This window comes from Mesoplodon bidens, assembly GCF_964165515.1.
Source record: "Mesoplodon bidens genome assembly, chromosome: 14".
In the NCBI taxonomy this organism is placed as follows: Eukaryota; Metazoa; Chordata; class Mammalia; order Artiodactyla; family Ziphiidae; genus Mesoplodon; species Mesoplodon bidens.
Window position 1 is genome coordinate 12,231,698 of NC_138170.1, and position 15,294 is coordinate 12,246,991.

The 15,294-nt window shown below is 45.3% G+C and overlaps 2 pseudogenes across 2 annotated transcripts; both read left to right on the forward strand.

The window, feature by feature from the left end:
* The first annotated feature begins 265 nt into the window (after positions 1-265).
* On the forward strand, positions 266-11,808 carry LOC308628050 (cleavage and polyadenylation specificity factor subunit 5-like; annotated as a pseudogene). Its single transcript has 4 exons — positions 266-295; positions 409-470; positions 10,072-10,296; positions 11,281-11,808. The product of its transcript is annotated as a cleavage and polyadenylation specificity factor subunit 5-like (transcript).
* On the forward strand, positions 10,251-11,173 carry LOC308628007 (large ribosomal subunit protein eL21-like; annotated as a pseudogene). The gene is made up of 2 exons: positions 10,251-10,790; positions 11,168-11,173. The product of its transcript is annotated as a large ribosomal subunit protein eL21-like (transcript).
* Positions 11,809-15,294: the final 3,486 nt, after the last annotated feature.

Consider the following 15,294-nt stretch of genomic DNA (forward strand, 5'->3'; position numbering starts at 1 on the left):
GTGAACGGAGGCGCTTTTGCACAAGGCTGGGCTTCCGGTTCACCATCGCCGCTCTAATCCCCCACCGTCTCGCCCTAAATCGGCATCACAACTTGAGGCTCACCGCCTGCCTCTGAAGTTATTTGAAATGGCAACTGCTGGACAAGCAGCCCCCCGAGTTTTTTTTTCCAGCTCTGGGGCTCTAGGATTCTATGTCCTGGAAAAAACAGATTTTTGAATAGTAAATAGATACGGGGCAAGCAGGCTGCCCTGGGATGAGAAGGAAATGACCCTTCGCCCCAGCGTGCTAGAGCGGGTGAGTGTGGCAGGGCGCCAGGGCTGAGCATACGCCAGGCAGAAGCGACACAGCTTAGAGAGAATTCAAAACAGCATTTTTTTAGAGCCTCCTGGTGCATCCTGTTTCTCTAGGGCTGCCACCGCCGCCAGCAAGTGGGCATCACGCCCAAACTGCAGTGGGCAGTGAGGGATAGGTACCCATCTGTCCGGTTTCCTGAGCAGGTGGCTGGGATCCTGGTGCCCAGGCTCCGGCTGCCCTCTGCTGGGCAAGCACAGAAGCTGCTTCCCAAGGGAAGGAGACGCCCCTCTCCTGGAGTCCCCGCATCTGGGAGGTGGGAAAGGTCTTCCGCTTTTCTGCCACCTTCCCAGGAAGGCTGGGGAAAGTATCAGTGCCTCCTACAAAGTCTCCAGTAAGACAGTCTCAGGTCACTTAAGTCTTCTGCATTTAATGAGAATGATTTTTCTGACATAGGGTCTGACCCAATGATGTGCCCAATAAATATTAACGGAATAAATAACTAGCTCAGCAGTTACCCAAGGTAGAAACCGCTCCTGGCTTTGTTCGGGAGAACAGTTCCAGTTTATTGTCCCTCTTTGTGAAATTCCGGTCTCTAGTAGGTCCTTCTACCTGGCTCTTCCAGTTCCAAGCTGCTTCTACTGGAGATCCAACCTGGCCTTCTTCCTTCGGGATCCTGGAGGCTTCTCTCTTCTAATCCCTTAACCCAGCTCCCGGTTCCCAGCGGAGATGCTTACGAATCACGTCGGATCTCGTTCACAGCTTCTCCCCTTTCTCTCTCTCTTTAAATGTTTCCTTCTGTGTCCCTTTTAGACACCGAGATTCTCATCTGGCCTATAGTTCCTTGGACTTAGAGATTTTCTCTTTTTCCCGAAGCAGCCCCAGGCCGGGTTCTCTTTCCCTCATTAATTATTAACTGTTGTTACTTGACACTTGCAAATAATGTGGGCCTGGAGAAAGGTCTGGAAAGGAACTGTGGGACCCCCTGGAGTGAGCCTGGGAGAGGGCCTGGGGTAGGGCCTCAGGTCCAGGCCACTTAAGAGTATGATCAGTGAACACTGAACTTTTCTTCAAGCCTGTCTCAGGTGTTAACTAACCAAACCATACTCAAGTGTGTGTGTGTGTGTGTGTGTTCCTTAAGTTTTTTCCTATTATGCCTATTTCTCTTACAACTTGTTCTTCCTAATCAATAATAGGGATCTAACTTTTTTTTAAGCTAGGTGACATATGTGGTGTTAAAAAATAAACTGAGGCATATTACAATTTTTAAGAATTTATTTGAGCAAAACTCGATTCAAATCAGGCAGCACCCAATGTGGCAGATAGAAAGGAGCCCCAAGTAGCTGTACAAAATGAAAAACTTGTATAGGCTCAAAGGAGCAGGAACAAGAAGTTATATCGGGCAAAAAAGCAGATTGGTTATTGCAAGGTTACTTCCCTTTAGGGGTCGGCAGAGGTCAACTAGGCAGCTGACTTCCCTAGTGCTGGTCAGGCAATTCCTGGTTGGCTGGGCTAAGATTCCATTTCAGGGAAAGCCAAAAGTATAAATAAGTTTCAGTTTGGTGACGTGGGGTTTAGCATGAGCAACTCCATCTTGGGCATGTCATATTGTTTTGTTTTGTTTTGTTTTGCGGTACACGGGCCTCTCACTGCTGTGGCCTCTCCTGTTGAGGAGCACAGGCTCCGGACGCGCAGGCTCAGCGGCCATGGCTCACGGGCCCAGCCGCTCCGCGAGCATGTGGGATCTTCCCGGACCGGGGCACGAACCCGCGTCCCCTGCATCGGCAGGCGGACTCTCAACCACTGCGCCACCAGGGAAGCCCATCATCTTGTTTTTTTTTTTTTTTTTCTTTTTGCGGTATGCGGGCCTCTCACTGTTGTGGCCTCTCCCGTTGCGGAGCACAGGCTCCGGACGCGCAGGCCCAGAGGCCATGGCTCACGGGCCCAGCCGCTCCGCGGCATATGGGATCCTCCCAGACCGGGGCACGAACCCGTATCCCCTGCATCGGCAGGCGGACTCTCAACCACTGCGCCACCAGGGAGGCCCCATCATCTTGTTTTTAACAGTTGGTAGGAAAAATTCAAAGGACTGAACAGAGTCAGTAGAAAGTTGTGCTCACTCCCACTCCTTTCCCCATGTCCCTTGCCCACAGAAAACCTGCTGCCATTTTCTTGTGCATCCTTATAGAAATAGTACTATGAACATACAGACATATGAGTATAGTCAGTATTTACTGAGGACCTGCTATGATCCAAACACTGTTGTTGTCCAAAATATACAAAAATTCTTGCTCTAGGGAACTTGCATTCTGATGAGAGGTGAGGGGATCAGGCAACAAATGCAATAAAACAGTCAAATCTATGATATGTCATATGTTGATAAGTGCAATAGAAAAAACGTAAGCAGGATCAGAGAGCTGGGATGTGGTCCTGACTGCCCTTCTCCTCTGCTGCCCCGGCCACACCCTGAGAACCTGGGGCTGCCCTGGGTGGGTCATGCCTTCACCACACTCCTCGGTGCTGGGGGGTGTGCCCTGCATGACCAGGTGGGGCTGTAGCAGGTCCTGGGGGGTCAGCTGGAGAGCCTCCAAAGCAGGTGATGGGCTGGGGGCTGCTCATCTTCATTTATCCTGGGTCACAGTTTATGAATATTTTTCTGGCTTTAAGTAAATGTTACCAGAATTCTCTACATCAGTAGTTCTCAAAGTGTGGTCTATGGACCAGCAGCTTCAGGACCAGCATCATCTGGGAACTTGTCAGAAATGCAAATTCTTCAGCCCCCTCCCCCAGTCCCACTGGATCATATACTCTAAGGTTGCAGTCCCGAAATCTGTGGGGTTTTTGTTGTTGTTTTGTTTTGTTCTTTGGCCACATCACACGGCTTGTGGGATCTTAGTTACCCAACCAGGGACTGAACCCAGGTCCTCAGCAGTGAGAGCTCGGAATCCTAACCACTGGACCACCAGGGAATTCCCAATGAAATCTGTTTTAAATAGCCATAACATCTGCTCTACAGAAATGCTTTACCAATTCACATTCCTAACAGCTATGGTCATAAGCACACATTTTCTAGAGTTATGCATTTTTTTAAATTTATTTATTTTATTGATTTATTTTTGGCTGCATTGGGTCTTCATTGCTGCACGCGGGCTTTCTCTAGTTGTTGGTGGGGGGGCTAGTCTTCGTTGCAGTGCGCAGGCTTGTCATTGCGGTGGCTTCTCTTGTTGCCAAGCACGGGCTCTAGGTGTGCGGGCTTCAGTAGTTGTGGCATGTGGGCTCTAGAGCGCAGGCTCAGTAGCTGTGATGTACAGGCTTAGTTGCTCCACGGCATGTGGGATCTTCCCGGACCGGGGCTCGAACCCGTGCCCCTTGCATTGGCAGGCGGATTCTCAACCACTGCGCCACGAGGGAAGCCCAAGTTATGCATTTAAAAAAAAATCTTTTCCAAATTAAATCCTAGGCTAGGGATAGAGATGATATATTAACAAGTAAAAGATAAATCTACTTTAAATGGAGTATAATCTATAAAAATTTTGAATCATAAACATAGGAGTAAAAGATAAATCTTATAGCTCAATTATTTGAAAATAAGGATCAATTCATTTGCTTCTTGAGGACTTAATCTATCCAATCTGTCATGTAAGAAAATTCCTTCAACTTGATGGGTGACCTAGTCCTAAATTCCTATCCCTAAATTCTATGTTATTAAAAAACAACAGAAGTTGGAAATAAATGAGGAATAATTAAAAACTGACAATGTGGGTTATTAAAATACAAATAAATATAATATACATTTCTATTCCTCTTTACACTTTCCAGAAGAATAAGCGAATGGTATTGATGGTCGTTAGGCTATATTCTAGGCAGTGTGGAAAGCACTTGGTATGTAATTTTATCACAGCAGCACAAACAAGAAACTATCAGGCTTCCCTGGTGGCGCAGTGGTTGAGAGTCCGCCTGCCGATGCAGGGGACATGGGTTCGTGCCCCGGTCCGGGAAGATCCCACGTGCCGCGGAGCGGCTGGGCCCGTGAGCCCTGGCCGCTGAGCCTGCGCTCCGCAACGGGAGAGGCCACAACAGTGAGAAGCCCGCGTACCGCAAAAAAAAGAAAAAAAGAAACTATCAGAAGAATATTTTTGGCTTTAGTTTACAGATGAGCAAACAGGCTCAGGAAGCTTAAGGATCTTGCCTGGTGTACACCTAGCAAATGAGAGGATCTGGAATTGGATTATTTAATCTCAGTCTGGGCTCATTTTACTGAAAGCCACATTTGTAGATAATGGTGCTTATCTGAGCCTAATCCCTGGAGTACTAGGATTCTTTGGACAGAGAGGCTTAGGGAGGTCAGGAGGAAGATAAGTCTTGGCCAGAGTCCATCTCACAGAGGGTCAAGTGGGATCCCAGACACACCCTGTGGCTATTTTGCCAGTCTTGCTTCCCTTACCAGAGGAATAATGTCTATTATGGCAGGAATGGCCAATTGGAGTCCTGGAAAGGGCCTCCTACAGCCAAGATAATAACCTAAAAACATTTCTGTGCCCTGGAGGACATTGCAGAAATTAGTTCCATAAAGATCTGAAAGATACAGGGCTAGTGATTTCTACAGTATATGCATTTACCTTACCTGTCTGGTCAGTGTCACAGGCCAGCGGTGGTGGGGAATAAAGATAAGTCAACACAGACATCCTCTGGGTGTGGAATTGCCTACTCTGCCCACAGCACTTCTGCCAGCAGAGAGGGCACCCACACTCAAGGGGAGGGAGTTACACAGGGAAGGCATGTACAGCAGAGGGTGGACTCTTGGGGGCCACCTTGGAATTCTGCCTGCCACCCCTCCTCCCGCTCAGAGTGCGGCTGCCAGCTCTAAGCTGTTTAGCTGCGTCACAGCCTGGGCACCAGACATTATCCATGGTGCCACGCTGGACCCCTTTTGTCTTGGTATTGCCCTGCACAAGGACCACAAGGATCTGGCACCTCTGACTTTTCACGTTCACTCTCTGTGTGAGTAATAAACTGCCTAATCTGAAAATGGGCTCGTTCTTTCTTTTTTTTAATTCTTATTGGCCAGAGGCCATCTCACAGAGGGTCAGGTGGGATCCCAGACACACCTTATGGCTAACATTTACAATGTTGTGTTAGCTTCTGCTGCACAGCAAAGTGAATCAGTTATGCATATACATATATCCACCCTTTTTTAGATTCTTTTCCCGTATAGGTTATTACAGAGCGTTGAGTAGACTTCCCTGTGCTATACAGTAGGTCCTTGTTAGTGGTTTGTTCTTTAAGCCAGGCCTGATGCTTCAAAACTGCTTAGGGACGGCTCGCCACTTGACAAGAAAATACTGGGCCTGCAGAGGGGGGAAGGAATTGTCCACCAAAGGAACTGCAGGTCATGGCCAAAGTGTCCAGCAGGGGCTGGGGAACAGACACGGGACTGGATTAGTCTTGTGCTGCATCAGGTGTGACAAAACATAAAGCTGGATAAAGGAGAGCTCATTGATTTGGGAGCACTGCTGTATGGTACAGAACTTACACCCTAGCAAGGAGCTAGAGAGGGTGCTGACACTCTATTTCATTGGTTCATGGAAGCTTAGAAAAGCCATGGCTCCCAGTAAGTGAAATACAACTGCCAGAACCACCATGGCAAATAACAGGTGAAGGGCTCAAAGGCTCAGAGAAGTGGGCATGCTGGAGTAGATATACTACCGAGGACACAACACCCACAGGAGGACCTGGAGGACATCCTATTTAGCCAAGCGAAAAGGATGCGTTAGTGAGAAGGGCCACCAGCATCGGGGAGTAGCTCAGGTGGCTGCCCTCTCTAGGCGGGGCTGGTAGTGGGAGATGCTGTTACAGACGGAACTGCGCTTCTCTGCTAGTGGGGGTGATGGAATCCTGAAATAGAGGCCAGGTGACAACACTCCACCGCCAGAAGCAAGGTGGTGAGATGACTGAAACACATGACAAGAACAGACATAATACATGACAGCCGGAGGAGTCTCTTCCCAGAGAGAATTGCAGAGATGGTAATAGAGCATAGTATTCCCACGGGGCAGGATAGAGCCTACTTTACACAACTAAACGGAATCAGGGTGGATGATAAAGGCTCAAAGCAGCCGTCCCAATAAAAAAAAAAGTGATCTCCTGCCCAGTTTTCAGACCTTTGATCGAAAGGGAGGCCGGACTGCTTATGGAAGGATCCTACAGTATCATGGCAAATGTATACAGTAATGATCCCCTGGTCCTTCTCCAAAGGGACCTGGGGGTCATGTGCTTAAGCCACTAGAAGCTGAGGATAGGGGCATAACCAGATATTTCAAGGACTGTGGGATACAGGATCTGAGTTAACACTGAAATCCTGAGGTTTGGGATTTTACGATTGTGCTGTGGTTATCTAGGAGAATGTCTTTGTTCTTACTATACATATACTGAAGTATTTAGGAGTGATGAGTCATGATATCATCAGCTCACTCTCAAATGGTTCTGAAAAAGTCATGATTACATTAATATGTGCATATTTATGGAGAGAAATTATATGCGTAAAATGTTAACAATTATTGAATCTAGATGAAACATATAGGTATTCATTGCCTTATTCTGTTTTTTTTGTACTTAAAAAAAATTCAAAATAAAACACTAAACTATAAAAGAAAGAAAGAAAGAAATCCCGAGGTTTAGGAGTTCCCTGGCGGTCCAATCATTAGGACTTGGCGCTTTCACTGCCATGGGCCCAGGTTCAGTCCCTGGTTGGGGAACTAAGATCCCACAAGCCTCGAGTTGCAGCCAAAAAAAAAAAAAAAAAAAAAAAAAATCCCGAGGCTTTAAGTATCATCATTACAGGGGCCAGGTAATAACGGAGTCCTGGACCAGGCCTCCTTAGTGAGTCTACCATGTCCATGGATCCACCTGATGGTCATTTCCCCAATCCACAAATACAGAATTGCAATGGACATGCTTGACAGTTGGAAGAACCCCTACATGGTCCTTAGCCTGTGGGGAAGAGCTATGGCAGTGGGCAAGGTCAAGTGGAAACCTCGGAACCTGCTTCCCCTGACCAAAATCATAACTCACAAATAATCCCACATCCTGCGGGGGAGGGGAGTTGGGCCACCTATAAAGATGAAGGAATGCAGAGGTGGAGGTGCCTCTCAGACCCCTCTTAATCACATCCACTTCAAGCACAAACCAGATGTATCCTAGCAGAAGACGGTGGACAACCGCAAAGGCGGCCAAAGAACAGCCCCAGTGTTTACAGCAGCCTCCCACGAAGAGGTACCCAGGTGTCTTTCTTAGGCAGAGGAACAGCATATCAGGTATGCAGTATGGGTCAGTGATCTGGCAAATTGCTCTTTTGCATCTTTATCAGAGCCATTTGTAGTCTTGCCCCAAGGCCTAAATCTCCCACCTTCTGGTTCTGGTCAAAGAGGGCTTGGGGTGAAATTAGGGTCCCTGAGAGCACATCAGGGTTAGGTTAAAAAAATATATATCATGCAGTGCCATGAGCAGGAGTAGAACAACCAGAAGTGTTTACAAGGAATTGCATTCACATGCAACGCTTTTGGAACACAAACTCTGGGAATTTGTGTTCACTTCTGGCACCCCTTCTCCTCCCTCAGGATGGACTGGGCAAGAGACCATAACGACAATGAAAGGAGTTAATTCTGCAGGCCTTTCAGTCTATCTCCCAAGACCCAGCTTTCTCTCCTGCCCTGGGGCCTGATCACATCCTGTAGATATTTGCATTTATAATGTAAACCTTCCTCCCCAGCCTTTCCAAACAGGAAACCTGTTCCTTCCAGCCTAAAATTAAGCTGGGACCTCCAGCCTTTTCCTGTCTCCCCACCTGTTGGCCCTTAAGCTCCCCTCCCAGCACCGCCAGCATTCCAGGCGTCCTTGACCCTCAGCCTCTGAGGTTCAGCCTGTGCCTCCCACATTTAACCTGCCCTGAGGCATTAATGTGAGTCCAGCAGACACAGGCAGATGCTTCAGAGCTGCCCAGTTTCCTCTAAAGAATATTTTAACTTTTCCTCCTGGAGACAGCTTCTTGCTCATTTTCAGGCGTGAGTAATCTTTCAGGCAGTCGGGTCATGAGTTATAATAAGCAGGAAAGTCTCTGGTTGTTTGACAACCTAAGGTCTCCTCTTACTGTGTATTCTCGTTCTCCATCGTCTGTGCACAAGTACTTCGATCGGCAGTTAAGTCTGCCCATACGGGAGTCGACTGTATTCCTTGTAATACACCATTTTATATAAGGGACTTGAGCATCCCCAGGGGCTCCTAGATAGAACCAGTCCCCTCAGGACACCGAGGAAGGACTACAGAGGGTGTGCCCCCAACAGAACTTCAGGAAATTCTAAAGAATGTACTTTGGACAGGAGGAAAGCAATCCAGGGAAAAGATCCGGAGATGCAGGAAAGAATGAAGAACATTGACAGTGTCAAACACTAATAGTGTCCGCTGGGCTTAAAACAGCAAGATGAACACGGAAGAGGGAGAGGAAGTGGGGTTCATATATTCAGATATCCTTGTGTGGTTTGAAGGACCGTAAAGCTATTCCTTTTAGATTTTACTAAGTTAAATATGAATGTCAAAATATCAGGGTAAAAATTATTAAGCTAAAAATATGTCCCATACTTGTAAAAATTAAGGAAGTAATTAGAAAAAATATTTAATTGATCCAAAAAAAGCCAGAGAGGAATAAAAATAGAAAAGAAAGCAATATAAAGCACAAAATAAGATGGACAAAATAATCCAAAGAGAGTGCTGATTACCATGTAAATGGTAAAAGAGTATATAAAATACAAATAACTAAAAATATTAATTTGAAAAGGACAAAGAGGGAACTCCCTGGAGGTCCAGTGGTTAGGACTCGGTACTGTCACTGCAGGGACCGGGTTCGATCCCTGGTCAGGGAACTAAGATCCCACAAGCCACTCGGCCAAAAAAAAAAACAAACAAACGAAAAACAGACTGTCAGAATGGCTTATAGAAATCGTTATACTGCTGACAAGAAATATCTAAAGGTTTAATTTTCAGAAAGATCTAAAGTAGAGGAATGCAAAAGGATATACTTGTATTTAGACAAACTAAGGGAAAGAAAGCAGATGTAGCCATGCTATTATCAGGCAAAATAGAATTTAATGCAAAAAGCATTACTAGAGATAAAGAGGATCACTCCATTATGATAAAAGGTTTATCAGCCCAGGAAAATAAAACAAATACAAACGTGTGTGAACCTAACTAAATAGCCAAAATACTGTATATAAGTGAAAATGGAGAGAACTACAAAGAGAAATTCACAATGCTACTCTCCATGGGTTTTTTTTTTTTTTTTTAATTTGGCTGCCCTGCCTGGCTTGTGAGATCTTAGTTCCCCGACCAGGGATTGAACCTGTGCCCTGGGCAGTGAAAGCGGGAGTCCTAACCATTGGACTTCCAGGGAATTCCCTCCATGGGATATTTTACACATTACTTTCTCCAATATTCAGATCAAGACGTTACTCTATTGACTAAACTCTGCAACCAAGAAGCTTAACTTCTGGGCAGAAATAGAACAACAGTGACTCTCATAGGGAACTCTTATGAAAAAAGATCCCACAAGGTTATTTTCCTCAGATCTCAAAAGACTGATTCACTCTCTGATTCAATTAAATTAGAAAGTATTAACCAGCTCTTGCGCTCTCCTGTTAGTGAAGGCCGGCGGCTGTTCCGTGGAATGCAGATAACCTCTGCCGGCACAGGGAACACCTCTCTGTCTCTCCCTTTCCCCTTGTCTCCAGTGCCCGAGCTCGCCAGCATGTCCGTAGTGCCACAAATCACTCGCAGACCCGCTGGCCCCGGCGGGGGGATCAACCAGGTCAGCAACAAGTACATCCAGCAGACCAAGCCCCTCACCCTAGAGCACACCATCAACCTCTACCCTCTTACCGATTACATTTTGGTACAAAAGAGCCCCTTTATGAGAAGGACAGCTCAGGCCTTTTGGTCGGAACCACCCTCTTCCAGTAATTCGCCAAAATGACCAACACAAAGGGAAAGAGTAGGAGCACCTGCTACATGTTCTCTAGGCCTTTTAGAAAACATGGAGTTAGTGGTTCCTTTGGCCACATACATGCAAATCTACAAGAAGGGTGATGTCGACATTAAGGGACTGGGCACTGTTCAAAAAGGAATATCCCATTGGTATCCCAATATACCATGGCAAAACTGGAAGAGTCTTCAGGGTTACCCAGCATGCTGTTGGCATCGTTGTAAATGAACAAGGGCAAGATTCCTGCCAAGAGAATTAACGTGCCTAGCAAGCATATTAAGCACTCTAAGAGCCGAGATTGCTTCCTGAAATGTGTGAAGGAAAATTATCAGAAAAAGAAGGAAGCCAAAGAGAAGGGTACTTGTGTTCAACTGAAGCACCAGCCGTCTCCACCCAGAGAAGCACACGTCGTGAGAACCAATGGAAAGGAGTCAACTGTTGGAGCCCATTCCCTTTGAATTCATGGGTGTAAAGAAAATAAAAGACTTGGACTCTACAGTGCTTCTCTTAATTGACTGGAAATGTTGTGTCCCCTCCCCCAAAGAAATATTTAAAGCACTTTTTTTTTTTTTTTTGCGGTACGCAGGCCTCTCACTGCTGTGGCCTCTCCCGTTGCGGAGCACAGCTCCGGATGCACAGGCTCAGCGGCCATGGCTCACGGGCCCAGCCGCTCCGTGGCATGTGGGATCCTCCCGGACCGGGGCACGAACCCATGTACCCCGCATCGGCAGGCGGACTCTCAACCACTGCGCCACCAGGGAAGCCCTAAAGCACATTTTAATTGTGTTCAAATTCAGTGGGTGACGTCTTTAATTTTCAGATGTGGTGGTTTTGCTTCCTGAAAGATGTGAGGTAGTTTGTTGTGCAATATACTCCACTGGTTAATAAACGGCCAGATATTATTTATAAAATAAAATAATAATCATAAAAAAAAGAAGTACCGCTCTGTTGCAGCCAGATTTCAGCGCATGAGGGAGGAACTTGATAAAATTGGCAAAAGGAGGACTGTAGAAGGGGTTTTGACTGTCCCTGAGCACTGGCTACCCCATGTGTTGCTGCTACAGCGGGAACAACTCTCTTCAAATTAACTGGTGGTAGCTTAACCCAGGAGAAGATGAAGTCGACGGACAAAAATGCTTAATGACAGAGCTATTGGGTGGTCAAGATGGAGTCCTGCAAGGCTGGAACATTGATGACTGCACTAGTAACTGGTGGAGACCAAATTTTGAACCTGCTCAGTACCCATATATTCCTGCACATATTACAAAACCTAAGGAACATAAGAAGTTGTTTTTGGTTCAACTTCAAGAGAAAGCCTTGTTTGCAGTCCTTAAAGATTACGAGCTGGTAGCGGCCCCACTGTTTGAACTGTATGACAATACACCCAGATATGGACCCATCATATCTAGTCTCCCCCAGCTTTTGAGCAGGTTCAATTTTATACACAACTGAATTCCTGCACAGCAGAGAAGTAAGAGAAGCCGTCTTGGTGGGGAGGGATAAACTGGGAGATTGAGATTGACATATACACATTATTATATAAAAAATCGATAACTGGGTTTCCCTGGTGGCACAGTGGTTAAGAATCCGCCTGCCAATGCAGGGGACACGGGTTTGATCCCTGGTCCGGGAAGATCCCACATGCTGCGGAGCAACGAAGCCCGTGCGCCACAACTACTGAGCCCGTGCACCACAACTGCTGAAACCCACGCACCTAGAGCCTGTGCTCCGCAACAAGACAAGCCACCACAATGAAAAGCCTACACACCACAAGGAAGACCCAAAGCAGCCAAAACAAAAAAAGATAACTAATAAGGACCTACTGTATAGCACAGGGAACTTATTTGTTTGTTTGTTTGTTTGCACCGGGTCTTACTTGTGGCAGGTGGGCTTCTTAGGGAACTCTTCTCAATACTCTGTAATAACCTATATGGGAAAAGAATCTAAAGAAGAGTAGATATATGTATATGTATAACTGATTCACTTTGCTGTACAGCAGAAACTAACACAACATTGTAAATCAACTATACTCCAATAAAAAAATAAAATAAATTTAAAAAAAGGGAGAGAAGCTGTCTTTGCGAGCACAGCTATACACAGTGTAGAATAAACATGCTAGAAAAGATTTTTTGGTTTTATCTCTTTCCCAATCCCTAAATTACCACCTACTTTCTGTTGTTTGAATAGTAAAGTTAATATGAAAAACTAGATTGTGGTGTAAACAAATGTGATAATGTTTATTTTTGGTTCTACACATACTTTCTGTACAACATTAAAGAGAGTGGACTTCTTTCTTAAGAAGAGAAAAGAAAAGAATTAACCAAAAGAAAATTAGAAAAATACCATATTTGGAAATTCATGAAATACGTTCTAAATAACTGATGTGTTAAAGAAGAAACTCTTGTGGAAATCACTTAGTATGCAGAAATGCAAAATAATGGCAATATACTACCATGTCACAAACACTCTTTAGATATTTATAGCCTTAAATGGTCGTGTTAGAGAGAAATAAAGGCTGAAGATTAAAGATCCAACCTTTTGCAACTTAAGTTGCAAAAAGGACAAAAGAAATCCAAAGAAGCTGAAACCTTACTTCATGCGCTGGAACAAGCATTCATTTTCCGTGAACCAGGCCCTTGGATCCAGTAGAGCCTCAAGTTGCAAGTTGGCAACCCGCTCATTGTGAGTCAACGTGAGAAAAGGCACTCTTCATTCTACCCCTTGATTCCAGAACCTGTATATTCTGGTTATTGGTACAATGCATAGACTGCATCCCCAGAGGAAGAAGAATGTCCTGTCCCTGAATGTTGTTCCCAAGATGGTGCCAGGGCTGAGGTTTTAATGGGGCATTCCAAACATTTACCTGGCTGACTACTTTTGGATGGTCTGGTATATGGTAGAACTAGTGGATTCCGTTATTAGGTACCCACGGTTATGTGTCATTCAAATTCAAGGAAGATCGGGCATTCAGTGAGCCTTCACAGTGGTGCTGGCAGAGACACTTCAGGCAGTGAATTACAACCACGTGTGGAATAGGCATAAACTATAGTAAGAATGAATCACTGTCCCCTCCAGAATAGAAGAGATCAGATGTAATCAATTTGCCACCAAGAGGCTGGCTGTTTTCCTCCAAGGGATGGTACCACGTGGCACAGTTGGTGACATGGTAAATGTTAAGTTAGATCAGCCTTGGACAGACGGAGCCCATGCTGTCAATCACACAAGCAATGGAGTTAGACAGAGCCTAGCTGATATCCACCAGATATGTCATCCTGTCCACATGGCTGCTGAGTGCATCTTCTGATGTGGATGCTTTTGGTGGGCCCTGACTTGAAACACAAAGATACACATATCTTGTGCTCATGCACACAGGTTCATCCTCCTCCTCAGACCCCTTTGTCTCTAGTCTTCCCATCTTACTCCTTCTAGGTCCCTGACCTACTAGACAAACTACTCATCACAGCTCAGGAGTCCATACACATACCTACTTTAGACCTCTTCTCTTGAAATACAAAATATATGTGGACAAAACTTGTTTCCTGCCATACCAGTAAACTATACACGTTGCCTGCCATCAGACCATCAGCCTCTGCACAGTCCTCCCTGAGGGGAATTCTTCAGGATGGAGAAAAATAGACACTGGCTTTAGGTAGTTAAGATGCATATCAAACGAATGATTTCAATGATGCAGACCCTTGCATCTTCCCATACATAGAAAAGCACTAAATTCATTAACTTAAGTTGTCTGTTTTTTTGTGATTAGCAGCAATTTTTTGATGTTCAGCTACATGGGTTTGGTTTTCTTTTTTTTTCTCCAACAAAAACTCCTAAATATCCTGGCTCCTCTTACCTCACTGGAACAGTTGCTCAGAGCTCTCTGAGAGGCTGTCTCCTGTGCTATAGACCTCAGTATGGCCCCCGAATAAAACATAATTTCAGGTTGTATGTTTTGTTTTTTGTTGTTGTTTTTCAGTCAATATACACTATTCACAGCGCTGATTGCTGGGAAGATTGCTCCTCATTGCTATTTTTAAGGCCACCTTGAGTAGAGCTGTAATGTAGCAGTCCATTTCAGCTCACACTAAGAAGGCCCAAGATTTTCTTTCATCAGTTGATCAGACAGATCCCCTGAGGTTATATGCATGAGCTGAGAGAATGGTGTCAGTGCAACAGAGGTGGATGACATAAGGATCTGGACCATTTATCCATTTAACTTACTTGTGTTCTCTGGACCTGTTCATTTCCCTTATATGATGAACTGTTGCTGCAACTTGAAAGGCAGCTCCAGTTGCAAAGTCATCGGATGCCCCATGATCAATTTCAAAGTCCCTTTTAGGGCTCAGTGGCATTACAGGAGCTGCTTGCTTCTCAAATGAATGGCAAATAGTTCTTTGTTACAGAAGGTAGAACCTCGTTCCAGATCCCTAGAGGTCTGTGCTGTAGACCTCCTACTGGACCTTCCTGAGACTCCGCATGGCATCTTTACCTATCAAGGATACCTGGGCACCACAGGTCCTGCTAAGTTGCAGTGGCCAAGGAGCAGGCAATTTGCCCTACGTTCTGGATCTACTGCAAATCTCCTCTTGCTCTGGACATTATTTGAACTAGGAAATAAATGAATCAGTGCTGTATTGCCAATGTGGTGTATGATGCCTCAAATCCAAAGAGCTCCAAAAAATACTATTTTTCTTTTTTTATACTGTTTGTCCCTTTCATAGTGATAGGGGGTACATAAAGTGCAGCATCTTGTCCCAAACCAGTGGACCTCTAAAGATTTCACCAATGTGGCAAAGACTTTGAATTGTGAGGGAGTCTTTTTTTCCCACTAGTTGGCATCTGGGCATCCAGAGTACTTATCATATTTTGTTCAACAAAGTTCAGTTAGGATCCTGTTCTGTAGAATATCAAGATGATCAAGGTCTCTGTGGATAATATTGTAACAGAAAGCAGGAGAATTAATATAGCACTGGGG